The 13423-nt window shown below is 37.6% G+C and overlaps 1 non-coding gene across 1 annotated transcript; it reads right to left on the minus strand.

Annotated features, from left to right (window-relative positions):
- Positions 1–4215: 4215 nt before the first annotated feature.
- On the minus strand, positions 4216–4379 carry LOC122125927. The gene has a single exon (XR_006150802.1). It is a non-coding gene; the product is annotated as a U1 spliceosomal RNA (small nuclear RNA).
- Between the last annotated feature and the right edge of the window lie 9044 nt (positions 4380–13423).

Genomic DNA, 13423 nt, shown 5'->3' on the forward strand with positions numbered 1-13423 from the left:
TTTTTGCTATTCGAGGTCTTTTATTGTTCCATATGAATTTTTGGATTGCCTCTTCTATTTCCTTGAAGAATGAGGTTGTAATTTTGATAGATATAGCATTGAATCTGTAGATAGCCTTGGAAAGTATTGCCTTTTTCACGATGTTAATCTTTCCAATCCAGGAGCATGGGAGTTTTTGCCCTTTTCTAAGTCCTCATTTGATTTCCTTTTTCAAGTTTTAAAAGTTTTCATCATAGAGATCCTTCACTTCTTTGGTTAAGTTAATTCCTAGGTATTTTATTTTTTGTGGGGCGAAGTTGCAGAGATTCTGTATGGGAAAGGACATAGCTAGCAAGATCAATAGAAAGCCCACGGTTTGTGGGAAGATCTTCACTAGGCATACAACGGAGAAGGTTCTCATATATAAAATATACTTGGAACTCAAAAAATTAAATCGAACAACAACAAATCCTCAAAGGAACAACTGCCCAATAAATAAGTTGGCTAAAGACTTAAAGAGAAACTTCTCTGAAGAAGAAAGAAGGATGGTCAATAGACACATGAAGAAATGCTCAACCTCCCTAGCCATAAAAGAAATGCAAATCAAAACAACATTGAGATACCACCTCAACCCAGTTAGAATGGCAAAAATAATAACAGATGCTAGAGGGAATGTGGACAGAAGGGAACTTTACTTCATTGTTGGTGGGAGTGTAAACTTGTTCAACCACTTTGGAAAGCAGTATGGAGGTTCCTGAAAAGACTTCACATAGAACTCCCCTATGACCCAGTCCCACTTTTGGGCATTTACCCAAATGTTTACAAACAAGACCACACTAAAGCTACCAGCACAACTATGTTTATTGCAGCATTATTTACCATAGCTAAGATATGGAACCAATCCAGATGCCCCTCAGTAGATGAATGGAAAATGTGGTATATATACACAATGGAATTCTATGCCTCCATCAGAAAGAATGACATTGCCCCATTTTTTAGGAAATGGAAAGACTTGGAAAATATTATATTAAGTGAAGTAAGCCAAGCCCAAAGAAACATAGGTCCCATGATTTCCCTTATTTTCAATATCTAGTATATGTATGAGTCATGCAGAAAAGGTCAGATAAAGTGATGTTAGGAAAATGAACCCAAAGATATGTATTTAAATGTTTTTTTCATGCATTTGTTTCTAACGCAATTATAAGATTTTTTTTGTTGCTTTGTATGTCCCTCCCCCACAGTATAACCCCTGTTTTCACTGTATTTGATGTCAGTATAATTTGTGGAGGGGCAGGGGAAAAACAAGTCGTTTAAATAAGGATAGAGGTGGATCTGTTGCAACAATTAGAAGTATAAGTTGTCATGTCGAAAATGAACTTTACAACTTGGGAGGGAGGAGGATTGGGTTGGGGGACGGGGGGAGAATGGGAAGGGATGGGAAGGGTAAACAAAGGAGGAGGCTACAATGCTTGATAAGAAATGTACTCACTATCTTGCCCATGTAATTGTAATCCCTCTGTACAGTATTTTCACAATAAAAAAATAAAAAATAAAAAAAAAGAATATAGACTCATATTCAACTGAATTTCAAATTCAATTTTGGTTTCTTACCTGCTTTTGGTTAAAGAGGTAGACAGTATATAACTGAGCTTTATTCGCTTGTACAGAAATGTGGATGGTGCCAGGTATAGGTGACTCATGCCTATAATCTTGCTCAGGAGAAGGAGATGTAAGGATTGTGTTTCGAATCCAGCCCAGGCAGAAAAGTCCCCATTAGAATAGCAGGACAAGAGCCAAACTGATGAGCCAGATACTCTTCTGAAAAATGTATAATATGGTAGATTGTTTCCCACATGTCAGTTTGTTATTCTGCTTCTAGTAAAAAAATGTCTAAGGCTCAGAAAAGGATTCAAGCTCTCTGTTAAACCATACTGTCGCCATTTTGTTTTAACTAAAGGAATAATTAATTTAGACATTGGTAGCTCATGCCTATAAGCCTTGCTGCTTAGGAGGCTGACATCTGAGGAACATGATTTCAGGCCAGCCCAAGCAGGAAAGTCCATGAGATTTGTCTCCAATTAAACAGTGATAAACCCAGAAGAAGAGGTATGCCTTAATAGAGTATTATTCCTCAGGAAAAAGCTCTATTTAAGCTGCCCTAAAACTTCAGGTCATATGTTTGGACATTGCCATCTACACTGCTGCTGGAATCTACTTTCCTTTGGTGTGTGTGCCTACAGCCTGGATTTCACTCCTGTGGATATAGGATGCTTAGCGCTTGACCTTGGGGATGGCATGATCTATGTATGGAATATACTTCCCAGACAAACAACTATGATGCAAGCAATGATTGACAAGGTGTTAAGTCCAAAGTTACAATGGTAAGGATGTATTGTGTTTAGCTTTTTTCTTTAGTCAATTGTTTTTAAAGTTTATCTCCTTATTTAATGTACCCTAGGAAATCAAAAGTTAATATTGAGGATTTTGGTGTAATTTGAAACTAGGCAGGTAAGAGCACCCATTGTCCACATATTCAACATTTGAAATTATTAAAACTTTGTTCAGATATTTTAGTCATCAGAAATTTGAGCCAGGGATGGGAGCTCACACTTGTAATGCTATCTGCTGCCTCTTGACTGATACAGAGAGGATTATGATTTGATGTTAGCCCAGGAAAAACATTCAAAATATTGGATCTCAATCAATATCTGAACCCAATGCATTGTACTTCTTATTTCATCTACTCAGAAAAGGTAAAAAGAAGGATTGTGGTCCATGCTGGCCTGTTCATAGAAATAAAACCCTACCACAAAAATGGCTAAAGCTGAGCCGGGCGCAGGTGGCTCACAAATGTAATCTTAGCTATGCAGGAGGTGAGATCTGAAGATCACAGATCAAAGCCAGCCCAGGCAGCCCAGTGAGACTCTTATTTCCAATAAACCACTAGAAAACGAGAAGTGGTACTGTGGCTCAAACAGTAGAGCCCTCGACTTGAGCTGAAGAGCTCAGGGACAACACCCAGGCACAGAATTCAAGTCACATAACCAAAAGAAGAAAAATGTTGGCTGGGAAGGTGGCTCAGTGGTAGAGCACTTGGCTTGCATGCCCGAGTCCCTGGGTTCGATTCCTCAGCACCACATAAGCAAAAAGAAAAGAGCTGGAAGTGGCGCTGAGGCTCAAGTGGTAGAGCGCTAGCCTTGAGCTGAAGAACTGAGGGACAGTGCCCAGGCCCAGAGTTCAGGCCCCATGACTGGACCCCCCAACCCCCCTCCAAAAAAAGAAAAAAATGAGTAAAGCAAAAAAAAAGCAGGTGTATGGCTCATCTGTTAGAGTACCTACCTAAAATCATGAGACTCTGAGTTTAAGTTCTAAGATAGGTGGGGAAAGGATGTGAAGGAATAGAAGGAAGAAAAGAAGGAAGGGAGGAGTTATTCTGTATATTGTACTTGCCTAGCTATTTCATTAAGATGGCTTCTCATTCCTTTTTCTTCTTTCTTCTTCTTTTTTTTTTTTTTTGTTCGGTTGTGGGCTTGAACTCAGGTCCTGGATCCTGTCCCTGATCTTTTGTGCTCAAGGCTAGTGCTCTACCGCTTTGAGTTACATTGTCACTTATGGTTTTCAGTGGTTAATTGGAAATAAGAATCTCATAGATTTTCCTGCCCAGGCTAGTGTGGAACATTGATACTCAGATCTCAGCCTTCTGACTAGCTAGAATTACAGGTATGAGCCATTGGCTCTGGTCACCTATTTGTTTTCTTTCTTTTTATTTTTTGTAAGTCATGGAACTTGAACTCTGGGTGCTGTCCCTGAGCTCTTCAGGACAAATGAAGTGCTCTACCACTTGAGCCAGAGCCCACTTCTGGTTTTCTGGTGGTTAATTGAGGATAAGAATCTCATGAGCTTTCCTACCTGGGCTGGCTTTGAACTGCAATCCTCAGATCTCAGCCTCTTGAGTAGTTAGGATTATATGTGTAAGCCACCTGCACCCAACTTCCTCATTTATTTTCTCATGGTGAGTTCTAGCTGATTTCCCTACTCCTTGTAGTTCCTAGCAACTACAAAGTAGGCCTAGAAGTACCTCGTCCTTTACAGTAGTCTTTAGGACCAAGTGACTGCTGAGTGCAGGAAAGGAGATGAGGCCAATATAAAATACAATGCTATCTATCTATCTATCTATCTATCTATCTATCTATCTATCTATCTATCTAATCTATCTAATCTATCTATCTAGTTATCCAGGGTAGAGCACTAACACAGTCCTCCACTACCACAATTTATGCAGTCGAATTTCTCACATTTGAGGAAATCACAGGAGTCAGCACATCTGGAATGTAATAGAGAAGCCTTTTCCTGGGAAAACCACCTTCGTAATCATGGTATCTCCCCTCCCAGGTAAGTAACAATGCTGACTTGGTATTTTAAAAACTAACAAACACATGACAGTAGTTCACATTTGTAATCCTAGCTACTCAGAATGCTGAAATCTGAGGATTAAGCTTTAAATACTAGATAAATTTTGCTGAATTTTGATTAAAGCTCCTTTGGTGTTTTTAATTGTAGGTTTTATTTATTTTCTTATTTTACTGTTTCTTACTGTGACTACCAAAAAGCTGAGTGAGTTACGTGGCTTGAATTCCTGGATTACTTTGGAGGTGCTCTAAGTCTTCATCAGAGGCCAAATTTGTTCTACTCAGCTAAGTAGCCAGCCACAAAGCTGTAAGTGACAATACCTACAGTAAGCAAAATTACATAAAATTAAAAATTCAGACACACAGTTACACTAGCCATATTTCAAATAAAAATAGAATTCAAGTTTCAGTGAATGTTAGTAAAGTTTTAATGCATTCATTCTATCTGTGTCCCCTGTGACACTGCCACAGAAGAATGGAATACTTACGGCATATCATGTAGCTCCCAAGGCATGGTGGTAGTTACCCTCTTCCTTTACAGAACATGTTTGCCTGACCATGTACCCTAGCGAATATCATTTATTATGCAGAGCTACCCACTTTTCTATATGCAGTTATGTCTCCCTCTCCTTTTCTCCCTCCCTCTCTCTTCCCTCACCCAATCCCTCCCTTTCCTTGTTTTAGGAATCAAAACGCATGCATGGTAAGCTGCTAAGCTGAATCCCAGCCCTTGTGTTTGGTATGATCTTGTGTTTGGTGAGGGGGTACTTTTTCAGGACTTGAACTTTGGCCCTGGATGCTATCTCTGATCTTTTGTGCTCAAAGCTAGTGCTATGCCATTTCAACCACCGGTCCGGTTCTGTCTTTTTGGTGGTTATTTAGAGATAAGGTCTCCTTGACTTTCCCTCTTCAGCTGGATTCCAACCATGATCTTATCAGCTTATGATTACAGGATGAGATATTGGCATCTACCTTACTTTTATTTTAAGTTTTCAAGTATCGTCTTTTAATTAAAAAAAGAACAAGTATGGGAAACTTTCCAGAGAGGTAAACAACTTAAAACTATATAGGTTTAAATTTCTCTGTATGATCACAAAATTGCTAAGTAGTTCTATTACTAACATATTATGGGCTGAATTTTCAGGACTAACAGTAATAATGTTAAGTAATTGGAGAAATGATCTTACTTTGATTTTTGGTACCCAAGTCATATACTTTATTCTGTGTCTTAGGTGGAGAAAATCTGATTCATTGTTTAGAATGATTCCTATGAATCCTAAAAATAATGACAGAGCTAGTTCAGTCAATGATTTAGAGTTCTAAAAGCAAACTTACAAGATACTTTGTATTTTAATCTATACAGTATAGTGATTATGTCTAAAGCATGCCTTACTAACACACATTACTAGAAAAGTCAGTTTGGAAAATCGGTCTATACTCAAATCTTGTCAAATTAAGAATACATTTGAATAGTGATGATATATGTCCAAGCAATAACTTGAAATAATTGTCACTGACTGTATTCACAGGTACAATTAGCTTCTTCGATTTCTACTTGTCATAATATTTATACTCCAGTAATGCTACAACAATATTAGACAATTTTGAAATGGCTGCTTCAAGGGACAGATAAGAAAAATAATCTTAAACCAGGAGGTAGTGGCTCACATCTGTTATCCTAGCTCCTCAGGAGGCTGATATCCAAGGATCGCAGTTAAAAGCTAGCTCAGGCAGGAAAATTCATGGGACTTCTATCTCCAATAAACCACTAAGAAAACTAGAAATGGTGCTGTGGCTCAAGTAGTAGAGCACTAGCCTTGATCTGAAGAGCTCAAGTCAGAGTCCAAGTCCCCCGACTGACAAAAATAAATAAATAAATAAATAAATAAATAAATAAATAAATAAATAAATGAAATCCCACACTGGCCAGATGAATGAGAACTGACAATGTTTTCTAAGTAAGGTATATTTAGTGCTAGTTTTTCTATATTTTGTGTTAACTTATATATTAAATGCTTTTTTGCAGTGAACAGAAGAAGGTTTTAAGTGACTTTTTTCTATGAATAACTGAGTTTGTAATAAAGTTATTTTGTTTTTATTGTCTATTTTCCACTATTTCTTTTTATCATTTAAATCTCCCTCTTTGTTCTGCCCCATCTTCCACTTCAACAGATTTCCAGGGTATATCATAAGAAGACTGTGTACACATTATTCGGGGATCCACCACTGCCTCCCATGTCATTAAGTAAGGCTATGCACCATTTTTTAACAAATATGTTGGGATTTTCTTTCACTTTAATCCTAACGAATTAAAAATAGAAGGTGTTAGAAAAGTTCTAAGTCAGTGAATGCACTTGTGGTGTGCTGTGTACCCAGAGATCCATGAAAGCAGTAGTAGCAAGTGATAAATTAAAGTATCTAGGGGAAAGTATTTACCTATAAGCTCCCCTGACCTCTAAAGAAATGATAGAGCAGACATTTTTCATTGTACACAGGTATCTTGTACACTGTCCTGACCTTTGATTAGTACACTCTGTTCTTTTCTCTTCTAGCCAAAATAAACCTTGTCTTTGTTATTCTTATGGCAAGGAAATGTCAAACAGCACTAGAGCATGATCTTTACATATGTAAGTGAGGTCTTTTTGCTGTGTCCCCCATGAAGGATGGTAGAAAGGCAAAAAAGCATGAATGAGAGAATGAGAAAGTAAGACAGTTCTTGTTTTGAAACAAGATCGTTTTCATAATGAAGTCATCTGTCTATAAGGACATAGTTCTCCTCACAATCAAGTCTTAAAGATTCTACCTCTTTTTTCTATTATTTTTCTTTTAAACTTTTTTTTTATTGTGAAAATACCGTACAGAGGGGTTACAATTACATGACCAGGATAATGAGTATATTTCTTATCAAGCATTATTCCTTCCTCCTTTGTTTCCCCTTACCATCCCTTCCCATCTACTCCCCCCTCCCATCCCACCCTCCCTTGCACCAAAGTTGTAAAGTTCGTTTTTTGACATGACATCCCATTGTTGCAATGGGTCCACCTGTATCCCTATTTAAACAATTTGTTTTTGTCCCTTCCTACAAAGCAACAAAGAAATCATATTATAAATATGTTATAAATAATAGCAAGAAAGAAAAACCATTTGATTCCTTATCTGGAGGTTCATTTTGCCTAACATCAACTTATCTGACTGGATATATGGCTATAACTCAGGGCCTGGACGCTGTCCCTAAGCTCTTTTGCTCAAAGCTAGTGCTTTACTACTTAGAGTCACAGCCCTACTTCTTAGAATGCCTGAGCACCGATGGCTCACACCTGCAGTCCATGAGACACTAATCTCCAATTCATCACAGAAAAATCTGGAAGTGACACTGTGATTCAAGTGGTGGAGCACTAACTTTGAATAAAAGCTCAGACCCCAGGACCAGAAAAACAGAAGAGAATGCTAGACAGATACTATGAAGGAAAGTATAGGAATCTCGAGAAATAAAGGCTTTCCAAAAGCAGTGATGATTAGGCTATGATCTAATATATGAGATATGATTTATTTGTCTTAATGCTGAAGCTGTCTAATATCCTAGACCCTCTCATGTATCTGCTGATAAATCTGAATGACCAAAAAATAATTTTGGGAGTGTGAGTGTGGTACGAGTTAGAATTCTTTTTTTGCCTTAGGAACATTCTCTTTTCAGATTAGAGCTTTGATGTCCCAGAAAAATGTTTAAAGTAATTGTGTTGTTTCTTAGAAATTATCATACAATTAAGAGTATCTCTTTTAATCTCCCTATAACTGTGTATAGGATGGAAAGAATAGTTTATTCCAGTGTATTGGAATACTTCAGATTGTTTTTTGACTCTTCTAGTCTGATAGTCATACTTTGAAAACAAATCCTTAAGTTGTTGAAAACTGATGAGCTTTCTTTCTGCCATTGGAATAGGAGACAGAACTTGCTTCACTTTATATAGCTATGGAGGGGAAGGGATTGTCATACAGCATCTCTTTTGAAAAGCTTAGTGGTGAAGCCTTTGACATCAACATTCTCATCAAGGACACCAATTCAACCAAAATGATTTGCTGTGGCCTGAAGTCTCCCCTACAGTTCCTCTGTTCCCTTGCAAGCTACATTACACACTAAAGGTACCCAACATTCTAGGCAGACAGCTTATGTTTTGTTGAAAGTGTATGAGTGAATGAAGGTGCTATCTTATGGGACTTTATCATTGAGTGACATGCATGAAGAATTTACACACAATAAGAATCAGTCCTCAATTGCAGTGATTAATGATGAGATTTCATATCTTAACCATAAATGTTCCTTAGGCCAAGTATTTTACCTTGAACCAACATGATGCCATGGCAAAAAGAAACTGTAATAGGGTTTCAAATCCAACCGCAAAGTATTTCTGCCCACGACAACATAAAGTTAGCTATTCTCATTCCCCGATTTAGTACTTGTTTGACCATATGAAAATTCTTCATTGTGATTAAAATTTTTAATCTATTTTAAAAACAAAAATATTTTAAATTCCCATGTGCACATCCCATTAGGAAGTTGATGTGATGCCCAGAAGCTCTCTATTTCTGTCATTTAGATTTTCTTGTGTGTGCCAGTCCTCTTTTTGTTTGTTTTGCTTTGTTTTTACTTTAGGCTAGTGCTCTACCACTTGCCATAACTCTACTTTCATCTTTGTTGGTTATTAGTTCGAGCTAAGGTTAGTTAGAGCTAAGGTTAGCCACAATTCTCAGATCTTAGCCTCTTTAGGATTAGAGGAATGAGCCACTGGTGCCCAACTATGTTACCTGTATTTAAATCATGTGATCTGCTAAGGGTTTTCCCATTGTTTTTTGTGAAAATATGCCTCAACAAAATAAATAGTAAAAGAACAAAATAAAAGTTATTTTGATTCTCTAAAATAGACAAAAAAACACAATATTCTAAATTTAAGTGATAAAGTAAAACTTTTTCGAGTTGTTGAAAGACTGTATATATTTAGTAGCATTTGGTGGAAAAATGAATCAACTATCCAGAGAAAGAATGTGAAGCTAGATATTTTTATGAACAGTATTAATGTGTACAACAGTTTTTATGTCATTAATGCAGCCCACTTCATGTAGTATCGAATTACAGATGCTAAGATCTGCTATGTATATAGTCATCACGTAAATCTAAAATTTTCAGTCTGCCTGAGCATTTTCAGTTTTTCCTCAACAACAGTCATCACATTGAACCATAAACTCCTACAGGAGTCTCCTGTAGGCATTTTACACTTAAGAAACAAGTTATTCTTTATTTTCTTTGTTTATTTAAGGTCCAACACTTGGACTTAAATTTAGTATCTGACTGTCTTTAGCTCACTGTCTAAGTTCTACCAACTGAGCCATGCCTTCAACCCTAATTTCTGATTTTAAAAATTCAGAAAAGATAATAGTGATAAAAATTCTCAGAATTCCTTCACCCAGAAACCCACATATTATTATGTTTGATTTAATATTCTCTCAGTGTACTTAATGCCATCTTTTTGTTTTTGTTTTTGTGTACTGGGCTTCAAATCAGTACCTTTCACTCTCATAGAAACTAGGCATTGATGGTTCATGCCTATAATACTGGCTGCCTCAGAGACTGAGATTGAGTGTCAAGTTTCTAATGCAGCCCAGGCAGGAAAGTCTGTGAGACACATATTTCTAATTAATCCCCTAAATGAATGGGAAAGTAGAGCTGTGAAAAGTAGTAGAGCACCAGACTTGAGGGCAAAGGTAGAATGAGAAGCAAGTTCCTGAGTTCAAGTGGCACACAAAAAGTTAATTTCCATTCCCTTCAGCGCTGTAATAAATTAAAAGGATCAACACTGCATTAATTAATGGTTAACATTACTATAGCAATGATAAGATATTTATTGATGATATTCCTTTATTTTCCTAAATTTACTTATATACTAATATCTTAATAAAAGGAGACAATTCCTATTTAACAAGATTTTAAGGATCAGAAGTGTATACAAGGAGTTTTGATTGGAAATAGGTATTTTCAAGTTTTTCATATACATAAATGATAGTTGAATAAGCTTGGCATCTCTGAAGTAGGCTAAAGAATCCTGCAAGAAAAGGTCCACACAGTCTTGGGGAATAGCCACAGGTGATTCTGGAAAATAAAATCTTTTGAAGAATAGAAAACAACAAAAATATATAGCTATTGTTAAGGACATTGAAATATATATTATCAAGATAAGTGGGCATATATATATATATATATATATATATATATATATATATACATTTTTTTTTGGTCAGTCATGGGGCTTGAGCTCTAGGGCTGAGTACTGCCACATCCGGCCTTTTCTACTTGTGTGGTACTGAGGAATCGAACCTAGGGCTTAATGCATAAAAAGCAAGGACTCTACAGCTGAGCCATCTTCTCAGCTGCAAGTGGACATGTCTTACTTTTTATTATAGAAATTATTGTATTTTAGAAAGTTAAACATAACTCATATTTAATACTAACTGGCCTCTGTCCCATTAAATAAATTATTCTTATAATACTTGTTTTAGTAATTCAACTTACCTACAAGAATGGCTACCATGAAATTAGGATGTGTTTAGCAATAGAGATTTTTAAAAATTTTTATGTTGTCAGAATTGATTTATAAGATGTATAGAGAAAAACATATTTATTGTCAAAATTGTTTTGCTTTGATTTTTAGTTCAAATTGTGTCTACAGATATTAGCTGGAAGGCAGATGGCAAAATAATGGATCTTGGCAATGAAAATGGGCATGTTTGTTACCTTTAAAAAAGAAAAAAAAGTATGAAATGGTAGTCTTTCTATACAACACCTTAATAATATCATAAAAGTATTGTTGTTGTTATTTTTTTTGTCATGCGCCTCGAACTGTGCCTGGATGCTGTCCCTGCTCTCTTCAGCTCAAGGTAAACACCCTACCACTTGAGCCACAGTGCCACATCTGTTTTTCTGATGGCTAATTGGCGATAAGAATCTCAAGGACTTTCTTGCAGGGGCTGGCTCTGAACCACGATCTTCAGATCTCAGCCTCCTTAGGAGTTCGGATTATAGCCCTGAGCTACCAGTGCCAGGCTAAAATTAAAACAAACCATAATTACACTTTTTTATCACAATCTTGCAATTGCTATCTATAATAGTATTTGGGGAGTCTGATGGCCTCAGGTTCCAACAATGCAATTGTTTCTGTGCACAATCTAAAAACTATTTCAACCTGTGTTCAGCCACTAGCCATTCTGAGATATGTTTTTTAGTTCTTTTAAACATTATTATTTCTCCATTTTTCAAAAATAACATTTGTTTTACTTTAAAATTCAGGTATGCCAAAATGGTTAATGTAGAAAATAATCAGTAGTCACCAGTGGCTCTTGTTTTTAATCCTCACTGCATGGGAGGCTGAAATCTGTAGATTCTGGTTTAAAGCCAGCCCAGGCAGAAAAATCTGACGCACACTTATCTCTGATTAACCAACCAAATTGCAGAATTGGAGATGTGACTCGAGGGATAGAGTAACAACCTGGAGCAAAAACACTACAAATGATTGAAAGGTCTAGTTCAAACTCCATTACTCAATTGTGACTCACACACACACACACACACACACACACACACACACACACACACACACACACACACAAACACAGATAACACATACAGACACACACAAAACACATTAATCTTATAATCTCATCCTTTAGCAGTAATCAATGCTATATGCTCAACACCCATTTTCTCCAAATTTTTCAGGTATTAACTTGTATATAAGATAATATGTAGTTTTGCATTTCTGTGTACTATTGTAAGAGAATAATCAGCTTCACTTGATGGAATAGCACAGGAACTGTTTTGTCCTTAAACTGTCCTCAAACTTGGTTCTTCCCTGTGCATTCAAACCTAAGAACTAAGGAGACATCAAATTCAGTCTTTCTTCTGCAAGTTATGGACATGTGCTTCATCCCCTGATGTCATCTGATGTGAGCTCTAGAAGCCATTTTGCTTATTCAAAATCATTAGGGGAAGTCTGGATTTTATACTTAGACAAAAAGAAATGTAGTGATAACTATAACCCCTCTGTAAATCACCTTGAAAAATAATTTTTTTACGATTCCAGAGCTGGAATTTCAATAAAAATCTGATTACTGCTAAAGCTAAGAAGATAAACATTGGAAGATGGCAGAGGAGAAGCTTGAATCTGAACAAGCTCTCGCATAGAAAGCAGTTTTAGAGTTCCAGTGAACAGTCCTAAGCCAGAAAATCACACCAAGTATGCCATCACAGGACAGAGAGTTAGTCAAGAGAGGGGAAGCCAAGGAGACACATCTGAGCGCTTGCCAGCAGCCGCCCCAACGGCGGCAGGGTCGTGGTGGCGACCACCGCCCCTGTCATACCTGAGACACAGAGAGTACGGGACGAAGGAGCCAGATCTAGCGGACGAATGGATTCTACTCAACACAGGAAGAACCGACAAGAAGCAGACATATTCATCCTGCAGTTCGCAGACCAGAGACGACCCAGGATCCAAGACTCAGCGTGAGTAGAAGCCCGACGTCCTCACTCCTTCTCAGGGAGCAGAGGAGGGAAGGCCACATCTCCCCCCCAGCACCAGTGATCTCCATCTTGGATACCGACAAAGCCCGGAGGAGCTGCTAGCTCCAGCTCAGGCCTGGGAATAAAATGAGTCATTTAGCAGGTCACAAGAACTTAACGGCGAAGTGACCTCACAGACTCAGTTCCATCCAGGGAAAAGTCACCCAGCGCAGGCACCAGCCATTGGAGTGGCTCTCCTCACTGGGTAACCAGAGCCAGAGGCTGCCCCTCCCTCTAGCAGCCTCCACAATCAATTGAAAAACAGAAACCCTGAGAATGGCTCCAGGCTGGGCTCTGTGTTTTTTCACAAAATAGCCCCAGGGAAAAGCTACTGTTTGTTGAAAGGCCTCAACTCTACCCAGAACCTAGCCTCATCACTGCATCCTCCTCTTTTGTGATTCTCAAAGCGATCACCCTCCCATTAAACTAA

Source organism: Dipodomys spectabilis, unplaced genomic scaffold (assembly GCF_019054845.1).
Source record: "Dipodomys spectabilis isolate Male_0828 unplaced genomic scaffold, ASM1905484v1 ptg000267l, whole genome shotgun sequence".
In the NCBI taxonomy this organism is placed as follows: Eukaryota; Metazoa; Chordata; class Mammalia; order Rodentia; family Heteromyidae; genus Dipodomys; species Dipodomys spectabilis.